Raw genomic sequence first — 14743 nt, 5'->3', positions numbered from 1 at the left:
ACTGATGAATATGGATGCTAAGATTCTCAAGAAGATCCTAGCAAACAGGATCCAACAGCCCATTAAAAAGATTATCCACCATGACCAGTTGGGATTCATCCCTGGGCTACAAGGATGGTTCAACATACGCAAATCAATCAATGTGATAGAACAAATGAATACGAGACGAGAGAAGAACCACATGGTCCTCTCAAACGATGCAGAAAAAGATGTTGAAAAAATCCAGCATCCGTTTCTGACAAAAACGCTTCACAGTATAGGGATAGAAAGAACATTCCTGAACGTCATCAAATCTAACTATGAAAGAGCCACAGCAAATATCATCCTCAATGGGAAAAAGCTTGCAGTCTTCCCGTTGAGATCAGGAACAAGTCAAGGATGCCCTGTCTTACCACTCTTGCTCAATATAGTATTAGAAGTCCTAGCAACAGCAATCAGACAACAAAGAGAAATAAAAGGTATCCAAGCTGGCAATGAAGAAGTCAAACTCTCTCTCTTCACAGATGACATGATTCTTTATATGGAAAACCCAAACTCCTAGAACTCATACAGCAATTCAGCAACGTGGCAGGATACAAAGTCAATGTACAGAAATCAGCAGCTTTCTTATACACTAACAATGAGAATACAGAAAGGGAAATTAGAGAATCAATTTCATTTACTATAGCATCAGAACCATAAGATACCTGGGAATAAACCTTACCAAAGAGGTAAAGGATCTGTACTTGAGGAACTACAGAACACTCATGAAAGAAACTGAAGTAGACACAAAAAGATGGAAGGCCATTCCATACTCTTGGATCGGAAGAATAAACATTGTTAAATTGTCTATACTGCCTAGAGCAATCTATACTTTTAATGCCATTCTGATCAAAATTCCACCGGTATTCCTCAAAGAGCTGAAGCAAACAATCCAAAAATTTGTATGGAATCAGAAGAGACTCTGAATCGCTAAGGAATTGTTGAAAAACAAAAATAAAACGGGGGCATCACATTACCTGATTTCAAGCTCTATTACAATGCTGTGACACCAAAACAGCATGGTACTGACATTAAAACAGACACATAGACCAGTGGAACAGAGTAGAGAGCCCAGATATGGACCCTCAACTCTATGGGCAAATATCCTCGACAAAACAGGAAAAAATATACAATGGAAAAAAAGACAGTATCTTCAATAAATGGTGCTGGGAAAACTGGACAGCTATGTGTAGAAGAATGAAACTCGACCATTCTCTAACACCGTACACAAAGATAAACTCAAAATGGATAAAAGACCTCAACGTGAGACAGGAATCCATCAGAATCCTTGAGGAGATCATAGGCAGCAATCTCTTCGATATCAGCCACACAAACTTCTTTCAAGTTATGTCTCCAAAGGCAAAGGAAACTAAAGCGAAAATAAACCTTTCAGACTTCATCAAAATCAAAAGCTTCTGCACAGCAAAGGAAACAGTCAAAAAAACAAAGGTGCAAGCCACGGAATGGGAGAAGATATTTGCAAATGACAGTACAGACAAAAGATTGATATCCAGGATCTATAATGAACTCCTCAAATTCAACACGCACAAAACAGACAATCATATCAAAAAATGGGCAGAAGATATAAACATAAACTTCTCCAATGAAGACATGCAAATGGCTATCAGACACATGAAAAAAATGTTCATCATCACTAGCCCTCAGGGAGATTCAAATTAAAACCACATTGAGATATCACGTTTCACCAGTTAGAATGGTCATAAGCAAGACAGGAAACAATTTGTGTTGGAGGGGATATGGAGAAAGGGGAACCCTCTTCCACTGTTGGTGGGAATGTAAGTTGGTGCAGCCTCTTTGGAGAACAGTGTGGAGATGCCTCAATAGAACTTCCCTATGACCCTGCAATTTCACTTCTGGATATTTACCCCAAAGATACAGATGTCATGAAAAGAAGGGCCATCTGTACCCCAATGACTATAGCAGCAATGGCCACGGTAACCAAACTATGGAAAGATGCCCTTCAACAGACGAATGGATAAGGAAGATGTGGTCCATATACACTATGGATGAATACCCAACTTTTGTAGCAGCATGGACGGGACTGGAAGAGATTATGCTGAGTGAAATCAGTCAAGCAGAAAGTATCAATTATCATATGGTTCACTTATTTGTGGAGCATAACAAATAGCATGGAGGACATGGGGAGTTAGAGAGAAGGGAGTTGGGGGAAATTAGAAGGGGAGGTGAACCATGAGAGACTATGGACTCTATAAAACAATCTGAGGGGTTTGAATTGGCGGGTGGGTGGGAGGTTGGGGTAACAGGTGGTCGGTATTATAGAGGGTACGGATTGCATGGAGCACTGGGTGTGGTGAAAAAATAATGAATACTGTTATGCTGAAAATAATAATAATAATAATAATAATAATAATAATAATACGCACTTGGGTCCAGAGTGTTCTTTGAAATTAAGGTCGGCTCAGGGAATTTGTACTTTGCTTCTAATCTTCAGGGTTTGAGCAACCGTGAAGGGCAGAGTTTTCTTTTGGGTGGTAAGCATACTCATCTGGTGTGGCACCAGAGGCCCCATCGTGGAAAGCATGTGGTCCAGGGCCTTGGGGACAGAAATTTGCAAATGCAAACTAGGTTTATGGTGAGGGCGGAGGCGATCACAGGCCCAATCTGCAGGCCTGAGTGCACCTCATAGTGTACTGAAATTAAGGTGTCATGGAGGCAGTATCACAGGCTTTTCTGTCTGGATTGTGTGTCTAGGATGGTCGCAAAATGTAGGGGAGTCTTCATGGGGCCACAGGAGATTCTTCATCTCTGGGCATTCTGCCCAGCTCTCTAGAGTTTGGTGTCTCTGGAGAAAGGAAGACTACTATTTTCTGTCTCAGCAGATCCCCAAAAGAGGGATTCCAGAGACAGTTTCTGGGTGTTTCAGGGCACCTGAACAACACGAATGAGGGTGAGGATTTGGCCCTAGGGACCTGGCAGGCCCGCCCTGTGTCCTTTCTGTCCAGCTACCAAGGGGGGTTGTTTGAAAGCAGGCTCACTCTGAGGGTCACAATGCCTGTTTATGCCCAGGGCAGCTCACATGAGTGGCCGTGGTCTCATGGGCCATGCAGCTGGTTCCCACTCTGAGGGTTGGAAACCCATCTCAACAGCCAGGATTCCTGCCATGGTGCAGGAGGAGTACTCTTGTTCTTCAGGTTCCCCCATAAGCAAGGATTTGAGCTACAGTCTGAAGGAGAGATGACTGAATATCCAGGTTGAGTATATGTGATGGCTTCTGGTCACAACAGGTCCCACCTGCAGGATATGGGGCAATCTGTCTGTGTGGCTGATTAGAGGTCGTGGCTCAGGCTGTGTCAGACCAAGCCTGATTGCCCATGGTGGCCGATGATATTAGGGTACCGTCGAGGGCCATGCCGGTGTACCCTCATATGGAGTTTCTGGGCAGAATCACCAGGCACTTCTTCTTTCTGTTGGGCAGGCAAATTCTGCATTGTGTTACCAGATTCCCTATCAAGAGGCCTTGGGGACGGATGGAATTGAGGATGGAATTGTAAACACAAGCTACGGTTAAATTCAGTGCGAAGCAGAAGGCAGTTCCCGTGTGCAGTGGCTGATTCGAGATATCCAGCACCTGAGTAAGGGCAGATGTCTGAAGTTCGCTCACACTGTAGTTTGTGACTATGATGACCGACTAATGGAGTGGTGGCGCAAGATGCCATGGAGGATTTCCCACACTGTGGCTTGTGGGATGCTCCAAACAGCAAGGTTTCCTTGTACTGGATAGGGGGAGTCTGGTTTGTTGGCTCCAGGATCCCCATAGTGAAAGTTTGGGTAGCAGAGATCTCTCACATGGATGCCTGGAAATCACACCTCCATTGACCATTGCAGCTGAGGAACAAAGCAGGTTCCATTGGTGGCTCTGGGGCGAAATTCCAAGCAGCCTGAATTGACATTAAGCTCCATGCTGTTGGATCATAATGATGGTTTGTATCCAGGGAAACGTTAGAATGTTTGAGTGGTAGGGGCCATGCAGGATTCTCCTCCACTGAGTCTTGGACTTATCTACCAAGAGCAATGTTTTTTACTGGGGACAGGAGGGGTTCTGTTGTGTGGCTCAAAGACCATATGTTGGAATATAAGTTGGTTTTGGAAAAAAAGGCCTCTGGGGACAGGCGCCTGAAAATATAAGCTATGGTATCAATGAAGTCTTAGGGGCATGTCCGGTTCAGTCGTCTGACTCAGGGCCTTTGACGTGGATATCTGCCTGGAAATAGGTGCTCCTGGTGTATCAGAATGCGCATTTGGGTCCAGAGTTTTCCTCAGAATTGAGGTGCGCTCAGGGGATTTGCATATTGCTACTAATCTTCAGGGTTTGGGCAACAGTGAAGGGCAGAGTTTCCTTTGAGTACGTAGGCACAATCATCTGGTTTGGCTCCAGAAACCCCATCCTGGAGGGCTTCTGGACCAGGGCTTTGGGAATTAGGGTTAATGTGAGGGCCAATGTGATCACAGGCCCGAAATGCAGGCCCTGAGGGCAGCTCATAGTGTACTGAAATTACACTATCATGGAGGCGGTAGTGCAGGCTTTTCTGTCGGGTATGTGTCCAGGACAATCACAAAATGTAGGGGTGGCTTCATGAGGCCATGGTAAATTCTTCGTCGCTGGGGATTCTTCTCAGCTCCCAAGTGTTTTGTGTCTCTGGGAGAAGAGAAGACTGCTGTTTTCCGTCTCAGGGCACCCCCAAAAGAGGGATTAGAGACAGTTTCTTGGTCTGGTCGCCAGGAAAACATGAACGATGGTGAGAATTTGGCCCTAGGGATCTGGAAGCCCCACTCTGCGGGCTCCTGGGCCAGGTTCCGAGGGGGTTTGTTTGAAAACAGACTCCCACTGACGATCACAATGCCTGTTTGTGCCCAGGGCGGCTCCCATGAATGGCAATGGTCTCATGGGCCATGCAGCTAGTTCCCACTCTGAGGGTTAGACACCCATCCCATCAGCCAGGTTTCCTGCCATCAGAAAGGAGGACTCATTCTGTGCTTCAGGTTACACCATAGGCAGGGATTTGAGATTTGAGCTACGGTCTGGGGACAGATGCCTGAATACCCAGGTTGTGTAGAGATGATGGCTTCGGGCCATGGCAGGTCCAGCTGCAGGATATGGGGCCCACTCTCTCCGTGGATGACTGGAGGTCGTGGGTCAGGCTGTGTCAGACAGAGTCTTAGTGCCCACGGCAGCCTATTTTTATGGTGCTGTCGACGGCCATGCAGGTGGTTCCTCGTGTGGGATTTCTGGTCAGACTCACCAGCCACTTCTTCTTTCTGTGGGGCAGGCAGAATGCTGTGTTTTGGCTCCAGAATTCCCTATCAAGAGGGTTTGGGGACCAGGAAGTTGAGGATAGAATTGTAAACACAAGCTATGGTTCAATTCAGTGACAAACAGAAGGCACTTCCAGTTTGCAGTGGCTGATTCGAGACATCTAGCTCCTGAGTAAGGGCAGATGTCAGATGTTTGCTCACGCAGGAGATTGTGTCTGTGATGACCAAGGAATGGAGCAATGGCATCAAGAAGCCATGGAGGATTTCCCACAGTGGTGCTTGTGAGATGCTCCAAACAGCAAGGTCTCCTTCAACCGGACAGAGGTGTCTGGTTTGTTTGCTCCAGGGTCCCCCATATGGAAAGGTTGGGTAGCAGAGTACTCCCTCATGGATGACTGGAAAGCACACCTTCATTGACCATTGTAGCTGAGGAACATGGCAGGTTCGATCTGTTGGCCCTGGAGACAAGTTCCAAGGGGGCTGAGTTGACATGGAGTTTCATGCTGTTGGATCACAATGCTGGTTTGTATCCAAGGAGACATTAGAAAGTTGGGGTGGTCAGGGGCCATGCAGGATTCTCCTACACTGAGTCTTGGACACAGCTACCAAGACCAAGGTATCTTTCTGGGAACAGCAGGAGTTCTGTTGTGTTTCTCAGGGACCACATGTTGGAATATAAGTTGGTATTGGAGAACAGGCCTCTCAGGACGGGCACCTGAAAACCTAAGCTAGGGTCAATGAAGTCCTTCGTGTATGTCAGGTTCTAACTTCTACTCAGGGCCTTTGACTTGAATGTCTGCCTGGAGACAAGTGCTCATTGTGTGTCAGAATGTGCATTTGGTTCCAGAGCTTTCTTTGAATTTGAGGTGGGCTCAGGGGCTTTGTACTTTGCTCCTAATCTTCAGGGTTTGGGAAAGAGTGAAGGGCAGAGTTTCCTTTGGGAGGGTAGTCACAGTCTTCTGGTGTGGCACCAGAGGCCCAATTCTGGATGGCATGAGGGCAGGATTTTGGAGACAGAAATCTGCCAATGCGAACTAGGGTTAAGGTCAGGCCCGAGGTGATCACATCCCTGATCTGCAGGATCTGAGGGCAGCTCATTGTGTAGTGAAATTAAGGTGTCATGGAGGCGGTGGTAGACTTTTCTGTCTGGATTGTGTGTCCAGAACGGTGGCCAAATGTAGGGATGGCTTCATGGGGCCATGGAACATTCTTCATCTCTGGGGTTTCTGCCCAGCTCCCAAGAGTTTGTGTCTCTGGGGGAAGGGAAGACTGCTGTTTTCCGTCTCAATGGATCCCCACTAGAGGTATTCCAGAGACAGTTTCTGGGTCTCAGCACCAGAAAAACACCACCAAGTGTGAAGATTTGCCTCTAGGCACCTGGAAGGCCCACTCTGCCGGCTCCTGATCCAGCTACCGTGGGGGTTTGTTTGAAAGCAGGCTCACGCTGAGAGTCACAAAGCGTGTTTGTGCCCAGGGCGGCTCCCATGTGTGGTCGTGGTCTCATGTCCATGCAGCTGGTTCCCACTCTGAGGGTGAAACACCCATTTTACCAGCCAGAAATCCTGACATCAGGAAGGAGGTGTACCCTTGTTCTTCAGATTCCCTCATAGGGTAGGATTTGAGCTAAGGGCTAGGCACAGATGCCTGAATATCCAGGTTGAGTAGAGATGACAGCTTTGGGCCACAACAAGTCCCATCTGTAGTATATGGGACCCACTGTCTGGATGGCTGACTAAAGGTCGTGGTGCAGGCTGTGTCAGACAGAGCCTTAGTTCCCATGGTGGCCTATGACATTAGGGTGTCGTCGAGGGCCCTGCAGGTGGATCCTCATGTGGGGTTACTGGACAGACTTACCAGGATATTCTTCTTTCTTGGGGCAGGCAGAATGCTGCGTTGTGGCTACAGAATTTCCTATCAAGAGTGTCTGTGGACCAGGAGCATGAGGATGGAATGGTAAACACATGCTAATGTTAAATTCAGTGCCAAGCGAAAAACAGTTCCAATGTGCAGTGGCTGATTGGAGATATCCAACACCTGAGTAAGGGCGGATGTCAGACGTTTGCTCACACTGGAGTTTTTGTCTATGATGACCAAAAAATGGAGGGGTGGCGTCAAGAGGTAATGGAGGATTTACCACGCTAGGGTTTCTGAGATGATCCAAACAGCAAGGTTTCCTTCTACCAGACAGGGGGAGTCTGGTTTTTTTCCTCCAGGGTCCCCCATGAGGGAAATTTGTGTAGCAGAGCACTCCCTCATGGATGCCTGGAAAGCACACCTGCATTGACCATTGCAACTGAGGAACATAGCAGGTTTGTTGTGGTGGCTATGGGGCGTAGTACCAAGGCCTTGAGTTGACATGGAGTCTCATGTAAATTGGGCACAATGCTGGTTTGTTACAAGGGATATCTTAGAATGTGTTGGTGGCTAAGGGGTCATGCAGGATTAATCTAACCTGAGGGTTTGACACAGGTCCAAGAGCAAGGTTTCCTTCTGGGGACAGGAGATGTTCTGTTGTGGGGCTCAGGGACCACATATTGTATCATAAGTTGGTATTCCAGAACAGGCCTCTGAGGACAGGGGCCTGAAAACATAATCTAGGGTTCCAATGAGGACCTAGGGACATGTCAGTTTCAAACTTCTGACTCAGGACCATTGACATGGCTGCCTGCCTGGATGTAGGTGATGAGGGTGTATCAGACTGGGCATTGCATTCAGAGGGTCCACCAATATGGGGATTGGCTCAGGGGCCTTACAGGTTTCTCCTAATCTGGAGGGTTTGGGCAATTGTGACTTGCAGAGTTTCCTTGGGGATGGCAGGCACAGTCCTGTGGTATGGCTCCAGAGACACCATCCTGGAGGGCAGGTGAGCCATGGTTTTGGGAATGAAGTCTTCAAACACAAATTCCGGTTAGGGTTAGTGGCACGGTGATCACAGGCCCAATGCATAGACCTGGAGGGCAGCTTGTGAGGAACTGTCATTAGGGTGACTCAAAGGTGGTAGCACAGGCTTTTCTATCTGGATTGTGGGTCCAGGATTGCCTCGGAATACACGTGTGGTCTCATGAGTCCATGGGATATTTTTCCTCTCTTTGGATCCTGGTGGCTTCCCAAGTTCGGTGACTTTTATGGGGAAGGGAATTGTGTTGTTTCCATTTTAGAGGTGCCCTATAACAGGGATTCCAGAGAGGGGATCTGGGTCTGGGCGCCTCGAAAATCCCACCAAGGATTAGGATTAGGGCTTAGTGGTGTACCAGGCCTGAAAAACGGGATCCTCGTGGTGAAACTGGTAGGGCTTTTTTGAAAGCATGCTCAGGCTGAGGGTCACAATACTGGTTTGTGCCCAGGGCTGCCGTCGGAAGTAGCATGATTTCATTGCCTATGTACCTGGCTCCCACATTGAGAGTTGGACACCCACCCCAACAGTCAGGCTTCTTCCATGGGGAAGGAGGAGTTCTTTATTGTGCTTCAGGTACCGCTTTGGCAGGGATTCTAGCAAAGGTCTGGGTACGGGTGCCTGAACACCAAGGATGAGTAGAGATGACGGATGTGTTCCATGGTCGGTCCCACATGCTAGATTTGGGGCCTGATCTCTGGGTGGCTGACACTAAGTGGGGCTCAGGCTCTGTCAGACACAGCATAATCCAGGGCAGCCTATAAATCAAGGTTCCCTCGAGGGCCGAGCAGATGGATCCTCATATGGGGTTTCTGGGAATACTCACCAGGAAATTCTTCTTTCTACAGGGAAGACAGAATGCTGCACTGTGACCCCAGAATTCCCTATCAAGATGGCTAAGGGACGAGTAGGGTGAGTATGGAATTGTAAATACAAGCTATGTTTCAATTCAGTGCCAAACTGAAAGCAGTTCCAATGTGCAGCACCTTATTCAAGATTTCCAGCACCTGAATAAGGGCAGATGTCAGATGTTTGCTCACACTGTGGTTTGCGTCTATGATGACTCATAAATAGAGGGGTGGCGTCAAGAGTCCATGGAGGGTTCCCACGCTAAGGCTTGTGAGATACTCCAAACAGCACTGTTTCCTTCTACTGGACAGGTGGAGTCTGGTTTGTTTGCTCCATTGTCTCCCCTGTGGAAAGTTTGGTTAGCAGAGCTCTCCAGCGTGGATGACTGGAAAGCACACCTCCATTGACCATTGCAACTGAGGAACATAGCAGGTTCGTTCTGGTGGCTTTGGGCGAAGGACCAAGGCCTTGAGTTGACATGGAATCTCTGGAAGATGGGCAACAATGCTGGTTTATTACAATGGAGATCTTAGAATGTGCTGGTGGCTAAGATCCCGTGTAGGATTCTCTTACCCTGAGGGTTTAGCACAGGTTGAGGGCACAGTATATTTCTGTGGACAGGAGATGTTCTGTTGTGTGGCTCAGGGACCACATGTTGTATCAGAAGTTGGTATTCCAGAACAGGCATCTAGGACAGATGCCTGAAATCCTAATCTGTGTTTCCAATGATGTACCAGGGGCATATCAGTTTCAATCTTCTGACTCAGGACCATTGACATGGCTGTCTGTCTGGATCTAGGTGATCAGGGTCTTTCGAACTGCGAATTTGCATCCAGAGTGGCTGCCAATATTGGGGTTGGCTCAGGGGCATTGCTGGTTTCTCCTAATCTTGAAGGTTTGTGCAACTGTGACGGGCACAGTTTCCTTGGGGAAGGAAGCCACAGTACAGGGGTGTGGCTCACATCCTGTAGGGCATGTGAGCCATGGCTTGGGGGAGACGTCTGCAAACAAAAATTCTGGTTAGGGTTAGTGGCACGGTGATTGCAGGCCCAAAGTGTAGACCTGGAGGGCAGCTCGTGATGAACTATAGTTAGGGTGACTCAAAGGGGGTAGCACAGGCTTTTCTATCTGGATTGTGTGTCCAGGATGCCCTGAAATGCTGCTGTGTTCTCAAGGGCCCATGGGAGAATTTTCCTCTCTAAGGTTCTGTGTGGCTCTCCATAGATTGGTATCTTTTTCAGGGAATGGTAGATTGCTGTTTTCCATCTTAAGGATGCCCCAAAACAGGGATTCCAGAGATGGGCTCTGGGTCTGAGTGCTTCGAAAATCCCACCGAGGGTTAGGATTTGTGCCTAGGGACATCCCAGTCCTGCATTGCAGGATCCTGGTGGTCTAACTGATATGGCTTGTTTGAAAGAATGCTCAGGATGGGGGTCACAATTCATGTTTGTGACCAGTGAGGCCCTTAAGTGTTGGCGTGGTCTCATTGGCAGCATGCTCCCACTCTGAGGGCTGGGCACCCATCGCAACAGGCAGGTTTCCTTCCATGGAGAAGGAGCAGTTCTTTATTGTGCATCAGGTTCCCCTATTAGCAGGGATTCCAGCAAAGGTCTGAGGACAGATACCTGAATATCAAGGATGGGTAGAGATGACGGACTTGGGCCATGGCTGGTCTCACATGCTGGATATGTGCCCCACTCTCTGGGTGGCTGACACGAGGCCAGGGCTCAGGCTCTGTCAGTCACAGCACTAGTGGCCAGGGAAGCCTATAAATTGATGTTCTCTCAAGAGCCGAGCAAATTGATCCTCATGTTGTGTTTCTGGGAAGACTCACCAGGCACTTCTTTCTATGGGGAAGGCAGAATGCTGCGTTGTTGCTCCAGAAATACTTATCAAAAGGGCTTGGGATACCTGTCAGATGAAAATGGAATTGTAAACACAACCTATGGTTAAATTCAGCTCAGGACCTTACAGATTCCTCCTAATCTAGAGGGCTGGAAACCTCGATGGGCACAGTTTCCTTGTGGATGGCAGGCCAAGTCCTGAGGTGCAGCTCCATTGACCCCATCCTAGAGGACATGTGAGCTATGGTTTTGGGAGAGATGTTTGCAAACACAAACGCAGGTTATGGTTACTGGCGAGTTGATCACAGGCCCAATGCTTAGACCCAGAGGGCAGCTTGTCATGAACTGGAATTAGGGTGACTCGAAGGCAGAAGCGCAGGGTTTTATATCTGGATTGTTGTCTGGATTGTTTGATGGACTTGGGCCATGGCTGTTCCCAAATGCTACATATGGGCCCCACTCTCTGCATGGCTGAGACGAGGTCAGGTCTCAGGCTCTGTCAGACAGAGCACTAGTTGCCAGGGCAGGCTATAAATGGGGTTCTTCTAGGGCTAAGAATATTATTCCTCATATGGGGTTTTGGGCAGACTCACCAGGCACTTCTTCTTTCTATGGGGAAGGCAGAATGCTGTGCTGTGGCTAAAAAATTTTCTATCAAGAAGGCTTGGGTACCAGTCGGTTGAGCATAGAATTGAAAACACAAACTATGGTTCAATTCAGTGCAAAGCAGAAGGCAGTTCCAATGTGCAGCACCTTATTCAAGGCATCCAGCACCTCAGTAAGGGCATATGTCAAATGTTTGCTCACACTGGAGTTTGTATCTATGATGACCGACATATGGAAACGTGGTGTCAAGAGGCCCTGGAGGATTTCCCAAGCTGAGGCTTGTGAGATGCTCCAAAAACAAGGTTTCCTTTTAATGGACAGATGAAGTCTGGTTTGTTTGCTCTGGGGTCCCCCATGTGGATAGTTTGGTTAGCAGAGTTCTCCCGCATGGATGCCTGGAAAGCGCACCTCCATTGACCATTGCGGCTGAAGAACATGGCAGGTTCGTTCTTGTGGCTCTTGGGCGAAGTCCCAAGGCCTTGATTTGACTTCGAATCTCTTGCACATGGGTCACAGTGCTGGTTTGTTACCAGGGAGATTGTAGAATGTGCTGGTGGCTAAGGTGCCATGCAGGATTTTCCTACCCTGAGGGTTTGACCCAGGTCGAAGAGCATGGTTTCCTTCTGGGGACAGGAGATGTTCTGTTGTGTGTCTCAGGGACCACATGTTGTATCATAATTTGGTATTCCAGACCAGGACTCTGAGGACAGATGCCTAAAAACCTAATCTAGCATTCCAATGAGGTCCTAGGGCATGTCAGGTTCAATCTTTTGACTCAGGACCATTGCCTTTGGTGACTTCCCGAATATAGGTGATCAGGGTGTTTCAAGCTGTGTATTTGTATCCAGAAAGTCCTCCAATATTGGGGTGGTCCCAGGGCTCATGCAGGTTTCCCCTAATCTGGAGGTTTTGGACAACTGTGATGGGCCATGTTTCCTTGTGGATGGCAGGCAGAGTCCTGTAGTGTTTCTCCAGAGACCCCATCCGGGAGGGAATGTGAGCCTTGGTTTTGGGAGTGATGTCTGGAAACACAAACTCGGGTTAGGGTTATGGGCGAGGGGATCACAGGGCCAATGCATAGACATGGAAGGCAGCTCATCAGCAACTGTAATTAGGGTGACTCGAAGCGGAAGCACAAGCTTTTATATGGATTTGGTGTTCAGGATGGCCTCAAAATTCAGGTGTGTTCTCATAGATCCATTAGATATTTTTCCTCTCAAAATTTCCTGGCGGTTCCCAATAGTTTGGTTCCTTTTTCCGGGAAGGGAAGAGTGCTGTTTTCCATTTCAGGGGTACCCCAAAACAAGGACTCAAGAGACGGGCTCTGCGTCTGGGCCCCTGGAAAATCCCATCAAGGGTTAGGATTTGGGCCAAGAGGTATACCAGGCCTGCAATGCTGGATCCTTGTGGTGCAACTGAGGGGGCTTGTTTGAAATCATGCTCACGCTGAAGGTCGTAATGTCTGCTTGTGCCCAGGGTGGCCCTCATGAGTGGGCATATTCTCATTGGTCTTGTAACTGGCTCCCAATCTGAGGGTTGGACACCGATCTCAACGGCCAGGTTCCTAGCCATGTTGAAGAAGGAGTTCTCTATTGGGCTTCAGGTTTCCCCATTGGCAGGGATTCCAGCAAAGGTCATGGGACAGAAGGCTGAATACCAAGGATGGGTAGAAATGACAGATTTGAGCCATGGCCCATCTCACATGCTGGATATGGCCTCTCTCTCTGGGTGGCTGACACTAGGTTGTGGCTCAGGCTCTGTCACACCCAGCTCTAGTGGCCAGGGCAGCCAATAAATCAGGTTCCCTCGAGGGATGAACAGATGATCCTCATGTGGGTTTTCTGGGAAATCTCACCACCCACTTCTTCTTACTATGGGGCAGGCTTAATGCTGCATTGTGACTGCATAATTCCCTCTCAAGAGGGCTTGGTACCAGTAGGGTGAGGATGGAATTGTAAACACCAGCTATGGTTAAATTCAGTGCCAGGATGAAGGCAATCCCAATGTGCAGCAGTGGATTGGAGATATCCAGCACCTGAGCAAGAGCGGATGTCAGATGTTTGCCTACACTGGAGTTTGTGTCTTGATGACCAACAAGTGGAGGAGTGACTTCTAGAGGCCATGGAGGATTTCCCATGCTGAGTCTTGTGAGATGCTCTAAACAGCAAGGTTTCCTTCTACTGGACAGGTGGAGTCTGGTTTGTTTGTTCCAGGGTCCTCCATGTGGAAAGTTTGGATAGTAGTGCTCTCCAACATGGATGCATGGAAAGCACACCTCCATTGACCATTGAAGCTGAGGAACATGGCAGGACCGTTCTGATGGCTCTGTGGTGAAGTACCAAGGCCTTGAGTTGGCATGGAATCTCTGGCAGATGGGCCAAAATGCTGCTTTGTTACCACGGAGATCTTACAATGTGTTGGTGGCTACGGTGCTGGGCAGGATTCTCCTACCCTGAGGGTTTGGCACATGTTGAAGAACATGGTTTCCTTCGGGGCATAGGGGATGTTCTGTTGTGTGGCTCAGTGACTACTTGTTGTATCCGAAGTTGGTATTCCAGAACAGGCCTCGGAGGACAGATGCCTGAAAACCCAATCTGGGGTTCCAGTGATGTCCCAGGGGCATGTCAGTTTCAATCTTCTAAGACAGGAACATTGACTTGGCTGTCTGCATGGATGTAGGTGACCATTGTGTTTCAGACTGCGCATTTGCATCCAGAGTGTCTTCCAATATTGGGATGGGCTCAGGGGCCTTTCAGGTTTCTCCTAATCTGGAAGATTTGGGCGAATGTGATAAACACAGTTTCCTTGAGGATGGCAGGCACAGTACTGTAGTGTAGATCCAGAGACCTCATCCTGGAGGGCCTGTGAGCCATGATTTTTGGAGAAAGTTTTGCAAACACAAATTCGGGAACACAAATTCTTCATCAGGAACTGTATTTAGAGTGACTGGAAGGCAGTAGCACAGGCTTTTATATCTGGGTTGTTATGTCCAGGAAGGCCTTGGAATGCAGGTGTCATCTCATGGGTCCATGGGAGGTTTTTTACCCTATAAGGATCCTGGTGGCTCTCCATAGTTTCATGGCTTTTTAGGGGAAGGGAAGAGTGCTGTTTTCGATCATATGGGTGCCCCAAAACAGGGATTCCAGAGACGGGTTCTGATCAGGGCGCTAGGAAATTCACACCAAATGTTAGGATTTAGGCCTAGTGGCATACCAGTCCTTCAATGTGGGATCCT

The sequence above is a fragment of the Mustela lutreola genome, chromosome 5 (assembly GCF_030435805.1).
Source record: "Mustela lutreola isolate mMusLut2 chromosome 5, mMusLut2.pri, whole genome shotgun sequence".
Lineage (NCBI taxonomy): Eukaryota > Metazoa > Chordata > Mammalia > Carnivora > Mustelidae > Mustela > Mustela lutreola.
Note: the sequence above shows the minus strand (reverse complement) of the source record.